Genomic DNA, 14,258 nt, shown 5'->3' with positions numbered 1-14,258 from the left:
CTTTCAGGCACCATCGACCTTACAACACAATTTGATGGCTATGTGCACTTCGACTTGCTACTATTGAGATAAATGTAGATATACCTATTATTGTAAATGAAAATATTCATTCATCCACAGTACAACAGCAGTAGGATGCAAGCAGAGCTCACTTGTAATATTGTATATATAATATTTTACTCAGTCTCACAATATATGTATGTATAATTGTAAGATAATTATATGGTTTCTACAATATGACATGTTTCAGCCACTATTTCTGCTCATCATCAGGGACTGTATAAGTACTCCCTGAGGATGGCCAGATATAGTGGCCAAAACATGTCATAATGTAGAAACCATAAATTATCTTAGAATTAAACATATATTGTGATATTGAAACTGAACAAAAGAGTTTGCTTGGCTCTGCCTGCTGCCTGCTTCATGCTGGTTTTTTTGTTTGGCTTATCCTTCGACCCTGAAGGTAGAGTCAGTATGTTCCTCCAAAACGTCAGTTGTCTTTCAGCAGATTACAAAGCATTGTATTCCAAAAGACAGAATTCTTCAAGAGTCATTCGCTAAGTGACTGCTTCTCATTTCCTGATCTTTAGAGGTGGGAGGTGAATATTTCAGTGTAGGTCCTTGTACCACAAATATGTACACCTGAAAATTAATGCAGAAATGTTGCCAACTTATGGAAACTAAGGTAATTGAAGTAATTAAATCAAGGGTAAAGTTATTCCTGTGCTTAATTATTTAAACATGATATTATGAAGATGTATCGAGGGGTGAAGGTGAGGCTCCACCATTCTTAACTCAGCACTTTATGGAAGTGAGTAGTCAATCTCAAAACCCACCTGCTTTACCACCAGTACCTATTATACAGGAGGTTGGGGAGGTCCAAGAGTTTGTCTGGATTGCCTTATAATTGATAATTTTGATAATTAATTTACCATCCATAACTGCTACACAAGCACAATTGGACAAGTCAGGTGAAAACAGCAAAATACTACATGTCAACAACAATTTAAAGATATAAAAGACAATGTACAATACAGCCCCTTCTCCATTAATATCCCCTTCCCATAGTTGAATAACCATGGATGACAATTCCAAGCAATTCAATATAAAGCAATAAATATACTTAAAACACCAGAAACACAAGTCAGCCATATAAAACAAAACCTCACACACACTGTGAGAAAATAACAGTCCAAAGACTGTATATTTCCATGCCATGTCAAAACTAACTGGAATTACCAAATTACCGTCAGTAATTACTAATAAAAATCTCTTGTAGAGAATAAAAACAATTTTGTAATAAATAACTTTTTAATTTATGATTCTGTATATTTATGCCGGTCACGGTAGCCGAGTGGTCTAAGACATGGACTGTCTTCGCTCGCTCGGAAGCAGAGATCGTGGGTTCGAATCCCACTCAGGGCATGGTTGTTTGTGTGCGTTTTTCTGTGTTTGTCTACAGGTAGGGGCCTTGCGACGAGCTGATCACTCGCCCAAGGAGTCCTACCGTATGTGTAAGATCTAGTAAACTGAAGTGAAATGGAGTGTTTCATGGAGGTAGGCCTAGGCCCAATGAGGGCTGTAGCGCCAATAGGAAAAAAAAAATATTTATATATATATTCTGTATTTATTTTTAAAACCCTTAAAGTTCTCTATTCTTTTAATTAATTGTATGTATTTTTATTCCCATGTTAATAACCCCCCATTTTTTTACAAGCAGTGCTGCATAATTGGACATACAAGTCCTGTTTCCATTTTGTGTTATACTTATGAATATCGGAATATTGTGTCATATAGGTAAGATAAAGTTGTCCCTGTGCTTGATTAATTAAGCACTATGCCATGAAGGCATATGGGGAGTGGATGTATAGATCCACATTTTCTTCGCACTTGTTGGAGGTGAGCAGTCAGCTTCACGTCCCTGCCACTTTACCCCCCAGGAAAGAGTCCCTGGCACCCACTGGATAGGTTTAGTGGGCCCCAGAGCTGGTCTGGATTACATGGAGAAAAGAAAATTCTTGACCTTACTGGGACTTTGCGCTAACAAAAACACATAAATAGATTCTAAATCCACCGCACTTATCTGCCAAAGTAGTAAATTAATAAGAGGTTTCAAAACCAAATCCCATATAGATCTCTTGTTTACAAACTCGTAACTACTCTCTTGAAGTCCAAATATTCTCGTCAGCACCATGTTCTCGAACACCACCAACCCACGATATTCCCATAATGTGAAGGGCCAAGTACCACACTGATATAATGACAGTAAACGGGGGGCATGTTAGAGAAGTTGCAGAACCTACAGGTGTTGCTAAGAAGTTTGAAATGGTGTTCCAACTCTATGGTAAGTTCTGTTCTTTTGAGAAGTACCACTGTGCTTAATTAAACAAAATCCATAAAGATATCGGCTCACAGATGGCGGTAAGGTTGTCGCCCTTATGCGCCGGCCACCATTTACCCCCTGGAGGATTCTTGGTACTCATTTCTGTTAAGAGGCTGAGTCAACCCTAGGGCCATAGCACGCCGGGAAGGATTAGGTCAGTTGAAAAAAAAAATCACCTCAACAGGAATCAAACCCGCAACCTTCCGGCTTGTAGCATAGTGCCTCAACCAACTACGCTACCGCATGCCCCCCCCCTTTGTAACACATGAGCAATAGAATTAATTCTATTAATTCTCTCCCATTCTATCAGGGGATATCATTGCTATCAACTTCATACAAAATTTTATCCAATGTTCTTCTTTGAAGGCTAAGTCCATATATAGATGAAATTATTGGGGATCATCAGTGTGGGTTTTGATGTAACAGATCAACTACAGATCAGATCCTTTGCATTCATCAGATATTGGAGAAAGAATGAGAGTATGATGAGACAGTACATCAGCTATTCATAGACTTAAAGAAAGCCTATGATTCAGTTAGGAGGGAAGTATTTTAAAATATTCAGATAAGAGTTCAGGATACCCATGAAACTAGTCAGGCTGATTAAAATGTGTTTAAACGAAACATGTGGTAAAGTCCGTATAGGTAAACATTTGTCTGATAGTTTTTGTATCCAAAATGGTTTAAAACAAAGATGTGCTTTATCGCCACTGCCATTCAACTTTGCTTTAGAATATGCCATTTGGAATGTCCAAGAAAACAAGGTGGGACTGAAATTAAACAGGACACATCAGCTATTGGTCTATGCTGATGATGTGAATATAGTGGACGATAATATAGATACCACAAACTTTAATTGATGCTATTAAGGAGATTGGTCTAGAAGCAAACACAGAGAAAACTAGGTATATGTTGGTATCTCATCATGAAAATGCATGGCAATATCGGGGCAGAGAGATATGTAACAGATNAGCTGATCACTCGCCCAAGGAGTCCTACCGTATGTGTAAGATCTAGTAAACTGAAGTGAAATGGAGTGTTTCATGGAGGTAGGCCTAGGCCCAATGAGGGCTGTAGCGCCAATAGGAAAAAAAAAATATTTATATATATATTCTGTATTTATTTTTAAAACCCTTAAAGTTCTCTATTCTTTTAATTAATTGTATGTATTTTTATTCCCATGTTAATAACCCCCCATTTTTTTACAAGCAGTGCTGCATAATTGGACATACAAGTCCTGTTTCCATTTTGTGTTATACTTATGAATATCGGAATATTGTGTCATATAGGTAAGATAAAGTTGTCCCTGTGCTTGATTAATTAAGCACTATGCCATGAAGGCATATGGGGAGTGGATGTATAGATCCACATTTTCTTCGCACTTGTTGGAGGTGAGCGGTCAGCTTCACGTCCCTGCCACTTTACCCCCCAGGAAAGAGTCCCTGGCACCCACTGGATAGGTTTAGTGGGCCCCAGAGCTGGTCTGGATTACATGGAGAAAAGAAAATTCTTGACCTTACTGGGACTTGGAGAGGTTTCAAAACCAAATCCCATATAGATCTCTTGTTTACAAACTCGTAACTACTCTCTTGAAGTCCAAATATTCTCGTCAGCACCATGTTCTCGAACACCACCAACCCACGATATTCCCATAATGTGAAGGGCCAAGTACCACACTGATATAATGACAGTAAACGGGGGGCATGTTAGAGAAGTTGCAGAACCTACAGGTGTTGCTAAGAAGTTTGAAATGGTGTTCCAACTCTATGGTAAGTTCTGTTCCTTTTGAGAAGTACCACTGTGCTTAATTAAACAAAATCCATAAAGATATCGGCTCACAGATGGCGGTAAGGTTGTCACCCTTATGCGCCGGCCACCATTTACCCCCTGGAGGATTCTTGGTACTCATTTCTGTTAAGAGGCTGAGTCAACCCTAGGGCCATAGCACGCCGGGAAGGATTAGGTCAGTTGAAAAAAAAAATCACCTCAACAGGAATCAAACCCGCAACCTTCCGGCTTGTAGCATAGTGCCTCAACCAACTACGCTACCGCATGCCCCCCCCCTTTGTAACACATGAGCAATAGAATTAATTCTATTAATTCTCTCCCATTCTATCAGGGGATATCATTGCTATCAACTTCATACAAAATTTTATCCAATGTTCTTCTTTGAAGGCTAAGTCCATATATAGATGAAATTATTGGGGATCATCAGTGTGGGTTTTGATGTAACAGATCAACTACAGATCAGATCCTTTGCATTCATCAGATATTGGAGAAAGAATGAGAGTATGATGAGACAGTACATCAGCTATTCATAGACTTAAAGAAAGCCTATGATTCAGTTAGGAGGGAAGTATTTTAAAATATTCAGATAAGAGTTCAGGATACCCATGAAACTAGTCAGGCTGATTAAAATGTGTTTAAACGAAACATGTGGTAAAGTCCGTATAGGTAAACATTTGTCTGATAGTTTTTGTATCCAAAATGGTTTAAAACAAAGATGTGCTTTATCGCCACTGCCATTCAACTTTGCTTTAGAATATGCCATTTGGAATGTCCAAGAAAACAGGGTGGGACTGAAATTAAACAGGACACATCAGCTATTGGTCTATGCTGATGATGTGAATATAGTGGATGATAATATAGATACCACAAACTTTAATTGATGCTAGTAAGGAGATTGGTCTAGAAGCAAACACAGAGAAAACTAGGTATATGTTGGTATCTCATCATGAAAATGCATGGCAATATCGGGGCAGAGAGATATGTAACAGATGTTTTGAAAATGTGGCACAGTTCAGATATTTTGGAACGACTATAACAAATCAAAACCAGTGATTGAGATTAGCTCTTTCTACGGGGCCCAACTGAGTAGGTGGCTTCTTTTCTCACCTGAAGATGGAAACAGAGCCAGTTTCTGAAACGTCATGTCCTCTATTACTTAGAATTCCGGATGATGAAAAAAGTCCAAACACCCAGTAATTCTGTAAACCAAAACCTGATTCAGGAAGAAATTAAGAGGAGACTGAATTCAGGTAATGCTTCCTACTATTCGATCTAGAGCCTTTTGTCTTCTCGTCTGCTGTCTAAAAGTTTAAAAATTAGAATATACAAAACTATAATTTTGCCTGTGGTTCTGTATGGGTGTGAAACTTGGTATCTGGCATTAAGGGAGAACATAGACTGAGGGTGTTGAGGAGAATATTTGGACTGAAGAGAGATGAAATGACATGAGGTTGGAAAACACTGCATAATGAGGAGCTCCTTAACTTGTATGCTTCTCCAAGTATAATTAGGGTGATCAAGTCAAGGAAGATGAGGTGGGCAGGGCATGTAGCACAAATGGGGAAGAGGAGAAATGCCAGAAGGAAGGAGACCACTGGGAAGATCAAGGCGTAGGTGTGTGGACAATATTAAAATGGATCTCGGAGAGATAGGATGGATGGTATGGATTGGATTGATCTGGCTCAGGATGGGGACCGCTGAAAGTCCCTTGTGAACATGGTAATGAACCTTTGGGGTCCATAAAATGCTGGGAAGTTCTCGAATAGCTGCACAATTGGCAGCTTCTCAAGAAGGGTTCGGCTCCATGAGTGATGAGTGAGTGATTCATATGTAGTCCATGCTGTGTGAAGTATTGTGTGCTTATGTTTGTCCCCATTACTTTTGCATAGTCACCCATTTTCATTTTCTTGAGTAGTTTCCTGTTCAAAACTTTTACTTCATTATTTATACAGGATGTTGTGTTTAGTTCATGTCCAGTCATGTTGGCGGGGGCAATCATTATTTGTATGTCCCTTGTTTTTCACGAGGCTGGAGATGTGTGAGAGAGCCTTAGATGATTCATTTTTGTCTATGACCTTTGTTCCACCCCACATCACAATTACATCATCCCTGGTCAGGGTTGCAGTTTCTTTCTGCGCAGTATTAGTGATAGATTTAGTCTTGACCCTGGCATCCCAAGGCCTGTGACTCTGAATTTTCATCAAGTTTTCTGAATGTGGAAGAAAACAGATTTATACTTCCATTTCTCAAGCTCTGGTAATGCCTGCCAGTGGCCGCACCATAGCTCAAGTGGTTAGTTGCTGGCTTCCCACAGCGGCGGCCTGGGTTCGATCCCGGGTCTGGTCGTCAAGTGGGATTTGTGGTGGACAAAGTGGCGCTGGGGCGGGTTTTCTCTGAGTGCTTCGGTTTCCCCTGCCAATCTTCATTCCACCAAATTCTCCATCATAAGCACCCGGGGCAGGCTACAATAGGCCAATCAATGGCCGCCGTGCCGAGTGGACCCAGTTGGACTCCACCCACCACTAAGCAAATTAACTAATAAATGGCTGCCAACATATTTTTGTTAAGTGTTCTGAGACATAATGTTGGTATCCATAACAATTTTTTTAAATAAAATTTGCACACTTGTGTAATATTGTGAATTATAAACATGAAAATGAGTGTTTTCACCAATGTTCAGATCAGTGGAATATTATTTAAGAGATTTTCTGCACCACATTCAAATAAATGGTCTGAAAGGTGAACACAACATAAGGATTGTGGTGGAAGAAATGTTGTACTCTGAGGTAAAAAATAATTGCTAAGCAATGGCAGAAAACATGTTCTCCAGTGTACATGCCACAGTGAAGTTACAGAAGAAGTTTTGTGACTGACCCTACAGTAGTGTGCCTATCCAGGATCACTTGAACTCAGTTTATGCTTCCATAATCTATTCCTGTTATAACTATTTAAATGTTTTCCAATTTCTGCATTTTCAAACTTGTTTTTTTTTGTATGCAACAAACTTTGCCTATCCATCCATTCTTCAAGATTTGATTGACCCAACAATACTTGCTGCCCTACCCTGTACTAATGTTGTTCTCAATATACCAACTAGACATGATCTAATTAAAGAATAAGTAGTCAATAAGGAAATTAGGATAGCAAATGTGGAAATAAATAAGATATGTAAGATTCAAAAATGTAAAGGTGATGGATGTAAGTATTGTAAGTAGAGTTTGTCACAAAGGAATAGACAGCACCTAAACAAAATAGGTAAAGAGTACATTAGTCAAGAAATAAGTAAAATAATAGACAATAACAAAAAAATCAATACACAAGTAGTAGCTTCAGACTTTTCAAATCAGGGAAACTAACAAAAAAGACTGGATTGTGCAGGCTCCAGTCATTACAAAATAAAAACCCAAATCAAAGCAAAAACTTAAAATTATACATCAAAATGCACAATACATCAGACATAAAACTGAGTTACAAGGTGGTTCAAATATGACCGGGACTGTTTTTTTAAAACTATAATTGCCAAACACTTACTTGCACATGTCAGTCTTCAACGTACTCCCCTCCGGAGTCAACACATTTTTTCCAACGTTCTGGAAGCATCCTGATGCTCTTTTCAAAAAAGGCTTGTGGTTGGCGGTGTATCCACTCCTGAACAGTCTGGATGATGGCATCGTTGTCCACAAACCGCATGCCTTGCCGAAAGGTAGAAATCACTTGGGGCCAAATCGGACTGTATGGCGGATGTGTCAGAAGGTTCCATTTCAATTTCCGGAGGGTTTCCATTGTTGTTTTGGCCGTATGGGGCGTGCATTGTCTTGAAGGAAGGCTACCCGCTTTCCACCTGTCTTCCGCTTGGATCGGAACTTTTCCTTCACGTCTGTTGCCAGGAGGTCTTGAGTAATAAGCTGCATTGACTGTTCTAGCATCTGTCAGAAAGTCTACATGGATAACCCCATGCCAGTCCCAGAAGAATGTTGCCATCACTTTTCCTGCCAAACGGCTTCTCTGAGCTATCTTGGGTTTGGGAGAACTGGTATGCCACCACTTGCGTGATAACTGCTGGGACTCAGGAATGAAGCTGTGCACCCACGTTTCATTGGTGGTCACTACAGACTTCAAAAATGCATCACCTTCATCTTCAAACTGCTGTAGGAGACGACTAGCAGCTTGCATGCGCACCATTTTCTTCACGTCTGTCAAAGTGTGTGGTACCCACCATGCATTCATCTTGGGATAGTGCAGGTGGTATTTCACGATGTCTTCTACACTACCAACACTGATGGACAGCATTGCTCCAAGTTCCTTGATAGTGATTCTCACGAATAAGTGCGTCTGCATGATCAACGTTTGGCTCGGTGACAGATGTTCGTGGCTGACAATCATGCAGTTCATTCTCCACGCACTCTTTGCCCTCTCTGAAGCACTTACACCACTCAAACACACAGGTCCATGAGAGACACTCTTCCCCATACTGTTGTTGGAGTCTGTGATGAATTTCAGTGGACAGGACGTTTTCGCTGAGGAATTTGATAACAATATGTTGTTCCACACTCTGCGGTACCTTCTGTTCACTCATCACTCTAGCAACTCCCAGACAGGACAGAACAGTTTCTAACCCAAACAGGAGGTAGGGTGGAGGTTGTGGCTTCACTCTCTCAAGGTCGCACAGCTGCTGTGCAGTGTGGCTTGTTTACACACAAATCAGTCCCGGTCATATTTGAACCACCTTGTATTTACAGCATTGCTTCAAACTCCCACACCTGATATTTTAGCTATTTTTAAACACTGTCATATCAATGTACATTAGGTTATATTGTAGTTTCACACTTCTGTAGAAGAGAACATAAAGGATAGGTATCTTCAGCTCTAAGAACATTTTACAATATGAGTCCTGGAAATGGATTACAGAAAAGAAGTATAGAAAAAACTTGAGAAGTTTGGTATAGATCTAAGAGATGCAAGGGAAAAACAATAATTATTGCAGTATACTCATACAGATCACTAGTGGTTTACTACATGAATATTTTATGCATTTAATAAATATTCTAGAACAATTAATGTAGAAAGACTGCTATATCATACTTGTAAAGGTAAAGTTGGGAGTCCTGATGAGGTGGATTTTTTCAATGGCCCTGGGGTTGACTCAGCCTCCAACAGAAATGAGTACCAGGAATCTTCCTGGAGGGTAAAGGGTGGCCAGTGCATAAGGCTAACAACCTACTGCCATCTGTGAATCAACTGTCTAGAAAATGTGGGAGCTTTGATGTCTCACAATCCTGTGGGATTTCACAGCCTGTTACAGGGATAGCTTTACTTTGAAGGTAGAGTTGTCCCTGTGCTTAACTAAGTAAGCACTACACTATGAAGCCATATGGGGGACTGGATGTATAGATCCACGCTTTCTTGACCTTTGTACTATTTGGCCCGGCCACTTTGCCCCCGGTGAAAACAGCACAGCAGCCATGAGCAAACCCTGGACGATATAAAGAACCTCCACATCAAGATAGCCAGGTGGCACAATATCTGCCCCATATAAGGGAGACGATGGGAGGACGAACACGAGCCTGCATGGTTTACGAATTTTAATTATTGACAATCTAAAAAACTTTTAATTAGCATCAAGGAATTTTATACAATTTTTTTAAAACTTACATTCCCAGGAAACTGCTGTTTGTGAAATGTTCTATTCTGTGTACTGTGTGCTGTAACATATAAGTATACGTACTTTGCGTGTAAACAAATTATGTGATAGTGGTTTCCTATTTGTAGTGATGTTTACCCTCTGAAGATGGTCCACAGAGACCGAAACATGTAAGGGTGTTAAGTTTTTATGTAGTAAAAAACTTACAGGTCACATTGGACGGAGTGATTTATAATTTATATATAATCTGACTATGACAATACATCTACCTAATTAACTGAAAGTACAACAGTTACAGACCAAATTATTATGAATGTGCCTGCACATTGCTAATAATAATAGCCTACTTTCAGATCACTATACACAATATATCACAATTAATGTGACTGTACCATAACAAATTAGAACAGATCTGGAGTGTAACAGAAGTCAATATAATGGGCCTATGCTTTTTAAACTTGGACTGATGTATTCCAGGAAAATATGGGAAAGAAAATGGGACTCCTTTTACAGCATCTTTAGCTATTATTTTAATTTATCTTGTCCAAAATTTAGAAGAATTATTGTAAGATATTCAAATGTTCCTTGGATATCTAATAATGAGAATTCCACTGTCAACGCAACTATAATTTATTAACTTATGTTCCACTGCATGTTTTGACGCTTATATATCCCCAGGTGTTATGATTTACACATTTTCATTATTGAATTGTAAAGCATGCATACATATTACATACATACGTTTAAAATGACTGCTATCTATGTATATTATATTCTGACTGCTAGATACTGATTGAAATACAAGATATATATGAACTAATATTTAAAAATAAAGAAAAATAAAAATTAATTTTCCTAATTTTAAAATTAATTTAAAAGTGTCGAATGCTTTATTCAGCTTAGTGTCTGTTGCTGTAGTAGACCACACATCTTTCTGTCTGATTCTTCTATTATTGGCTAGATTTGTTTCTGTTAACTGTTTCTTGAGCACGAATTTATCTTCTTTCTTATTACTAGGATGTTGATTGTTACTGTTGTTGTGTTGTCTAGTTTATGTGGTATGCTTTGCTGCATGGTCTATACTACTACTGGTTATCATGATAGCCTTCCAGTTAGATATGGAGTTCCTAAAGTTTCTGTTCTTGATCCATTACTTTTCATTTTGTATACAAATGGTATTCTGCATTTAATACAAGGTAAAACAATAATGTATGTTCTTGATACATCAATACTGAATATAGGACTAGAAAAAAAGAAACTAAAAGAAAGAAAGAAAGAAAAGAAAAGAAAAAGAACAACCTCAGAAAATGAAGGCTTAGTAGAGCAATATTTGGAAACAATAATTTATTTATAAATCTGACAAAACACACTACGAGTATATTCTCTTCCAAACAAAGCAATGCAGGCAGGGAAGTGAATTAAAAATCCTAATAAAGAACAGAGAAATAGTTAATGTAAATAGTACTAATTTCCTTGGGGTTATAATTGACAGTAACCTAAGCTGGGAAGTACATATTGAAAACACCTGTAGCAGAATTAGCTGTAAGCTATATATAATCAATATACTCTCTAAAATATTTTACATGAACATAAGAATAATTTTGTTCATGGTTTGATGTATCCCCTTCTGGCATATGGAATCACTGTATGGGGAAGGCACTAACTAGACAAATATCTACCCTTCAAAAAAAGGGCTGTGAGGTACATGGTTGGGTTAAAACATTATTCATGTAGAGATAATTTTAGGCAACTAAAGATATTAACCTTTAATGTCTGAAGTGCCCCAGTCAGGCCAGTCATGAGTATGGTCATCATGGCCAAAGTACCCCAATTTGGCCAGTCGGGCATTTAAACTCTGCTAGTGGAAGCGTGCGCACACATCATTAGAGAAGCACATGCACAGTCCTAAATATTTATTTTTAAATGTAGTAATTACCAGGCAGACTTGAGTAAAACCCTAATAGAGGAATTAAAATGATACCTAAGTGAACAACAACAGAAAAAGAGTATACGTATGAGTTATGCCCAAACTCATCCATGAGCCAGTAATTTTATTGCAGACTCTGCAGAAAAGTGTTAAAAATATATAGTAAAATTCGATGTACATACCTTTCTTGTTGTTATCTGCTTGATGTATATATATGCTGAAATGAAACTACAGTATTCAACTTCACTATGAACGGACAGAAAACAGATCACACTTTGTATCTCAGCCACAATGCAACTGTCTGTTCACGACAATAGAAAAGGCAATAATCTCTTGCAGTTATAATGGAAGGTCTTAGCACTGAAGAAGGGACCGTCGAATTGTTCCCTCTAGCTTTTTCTTGAATAGCCATGCTTTCATTCTTCTGTCCTTTAGTCAAAAGATTTGAAAATCTGAAGAGTGTAACATAGATGTGAAACTTGCCAGCAGAAGACCCAATGATTTATTGCTTCCATCTGTTGTATGACACTAGGGACTGCTAAACTACGTCAAGTGTTACAAGCAGGACTGATTTTATATTGCAGAACAATTCTGTGAATAAATGGGAAACCATTTTTACAGTATGCATCAAAATTAAAAGAAAAAAAAATTGAAAATAGTGTATAACTCTTTGTATAAAATTTTGCAACTCTTATGTTATAATATGGGACAGTATGTTCTTAGCTCATACAAACAAAGCTAATTCCATCCATTTATCATAAAAATTGTGTTAGATACAGCATTTTTAAACACAAAGCTTAAAATTGTTTAAGTGCCCTAACAGGAACGGCCATTTAAACACAGAGCAGCAGCAGCAGGCATTTAAATAAACTCCGGCCAGCTCAAGCTTACCACCATTTCAAAAGTCCAGTGTTTAAAGGTTAACAGTATACTTGCTATATATACAAGGAAGCATCTTTTATGCAAAATAATAAGTACAAACATATAACACAAGAAACAATAATGACTACACAGGTCTGCAACCAAAAAACTGCGTAGGATATTTTTACTGTTTGTTATAGATTTTTACTCACTAAAACCGGAAAAAAAAAAAATCCATCACGTCAATTTCCTTTGCAAAACTCATATTTTTAGTTTAATTTTCGTGAAATTTCTCTTCAACATGAAATCTGGTATCCTATTGTTGATTCTAAAAACCATATCCAATAATTATTTCTTACTTTAAAATAATATTTATAAGAGTGAATCTAAAAAATAATACAATAGAAAATGGGTGGGGCAGTGGAAGGGGTTGGTAGGGTGGGTTTGGCGGTGTGAGGAGCTCAGGCGCTCATGTCCCAACACGTTTACTTTGTTTGTAGCGAAAGGTGAGGAATCTTACTAGCTTGGTTGAGCATGTGTGGACATGTTCTTTGGGGCAATAGGAATTAGTATAAACAAGCCTGCTGTCAGATTTGATCATGTTGCATCATGCTAAATAAGTTCAGGATCTTGGTTGATGTATAAGCCACTCAATTTACATCCTGCATTCAAACGTGACTGTGCTTGTTTCAGCTCTGTATTATGGCTCAAAAAGGTTGTGTTATTTCTCTGGCCAACTTTTGTTTTATTTGTGGTGAATACATAGGTAAAAGTCAACACAAAAACATTAATGATTTTGTGAAGAAAGTGTATTTTGTTTATTTCAAATTGAAACTTGGGGATCAAGACAAACCTTGGGCTCCTCACAAGGTGTGCAGAAAGTGCAAGGAAGATCTTCGTTTGTGGTTTAAGGGTAAGAAAAACTCATTTCGTTTTGGCATTCCTATGATGTGGCATGAACAGCAAAACCACACGACTGATTGTTATTTCTGTTCGGTAGATGTGAAAGGCTTTAATACACAAAATAAAAAGAAAATATTTACCCAAACCTTAATTCAGCTATTCGTCCAGTGCCTCATAGCTCTGAAATACCAGTTCCCCTCCCACCTTCCAGTTTGGATGATATACAGAGTGGTTCGGAGGACGGAACTATATTACCACCCCAGGATGAATCCAGCTCAGATTTTTCTGTTGATGAGGGACCCCAACCTTTTTCTCAGAGTGAGCTCAAAGACTTAGAGATTTAGGCCTTTTCCAAAGATGGAGCCGAATTGCTAGGGTCAAGACTAAAAAATAAAAACTTGCTGTCACATGGAACATCATTCTCATGGTACAGGCACCGAGAGATGGAATTCACTCAGTTTTTCTCCGAAGAAGGAAATTTCGTTTTTTGTAATGATGTTCAAGGGCTCATGAAATGCTTTGAAATAGAATATGATCCATCTGAGTGGCGCATTTTCATTGATTCGTCTAAAACAAGCCTCAAAGTAGTCTTGCTGCATAATGGAAATACATTTGCATCAATTCCTATGGGACACTCAGTGCATTTGGAAGAAAACTATAACGATTTGGCTGTGATTCTTGAGAAAGTCAGCTATCATGAACATCAATGGATGGTTTGTAGAGACTTCAAAATATTAACCATGTTGTTGGGCCAG

This window comes from Cryptotermes secundus, unplaced genomic scaffold, assembly GCF_002891405.2.
Source record: "Cryptotermes secundus unplaced genomic scaffold, Csec_1.0 scaffold5379, whole genome shotgun sequence".
In the NCBI taxonomy this organism is placed as follows: Eukaryota; Metazoa; Arthropoda; class Insecta; order Blattodea; family Kalotermitidae; genus Cryptotermes; species Cryptotermes secundus.
This window is presented reverse-complemented; position numbering follows the sequence as displayed.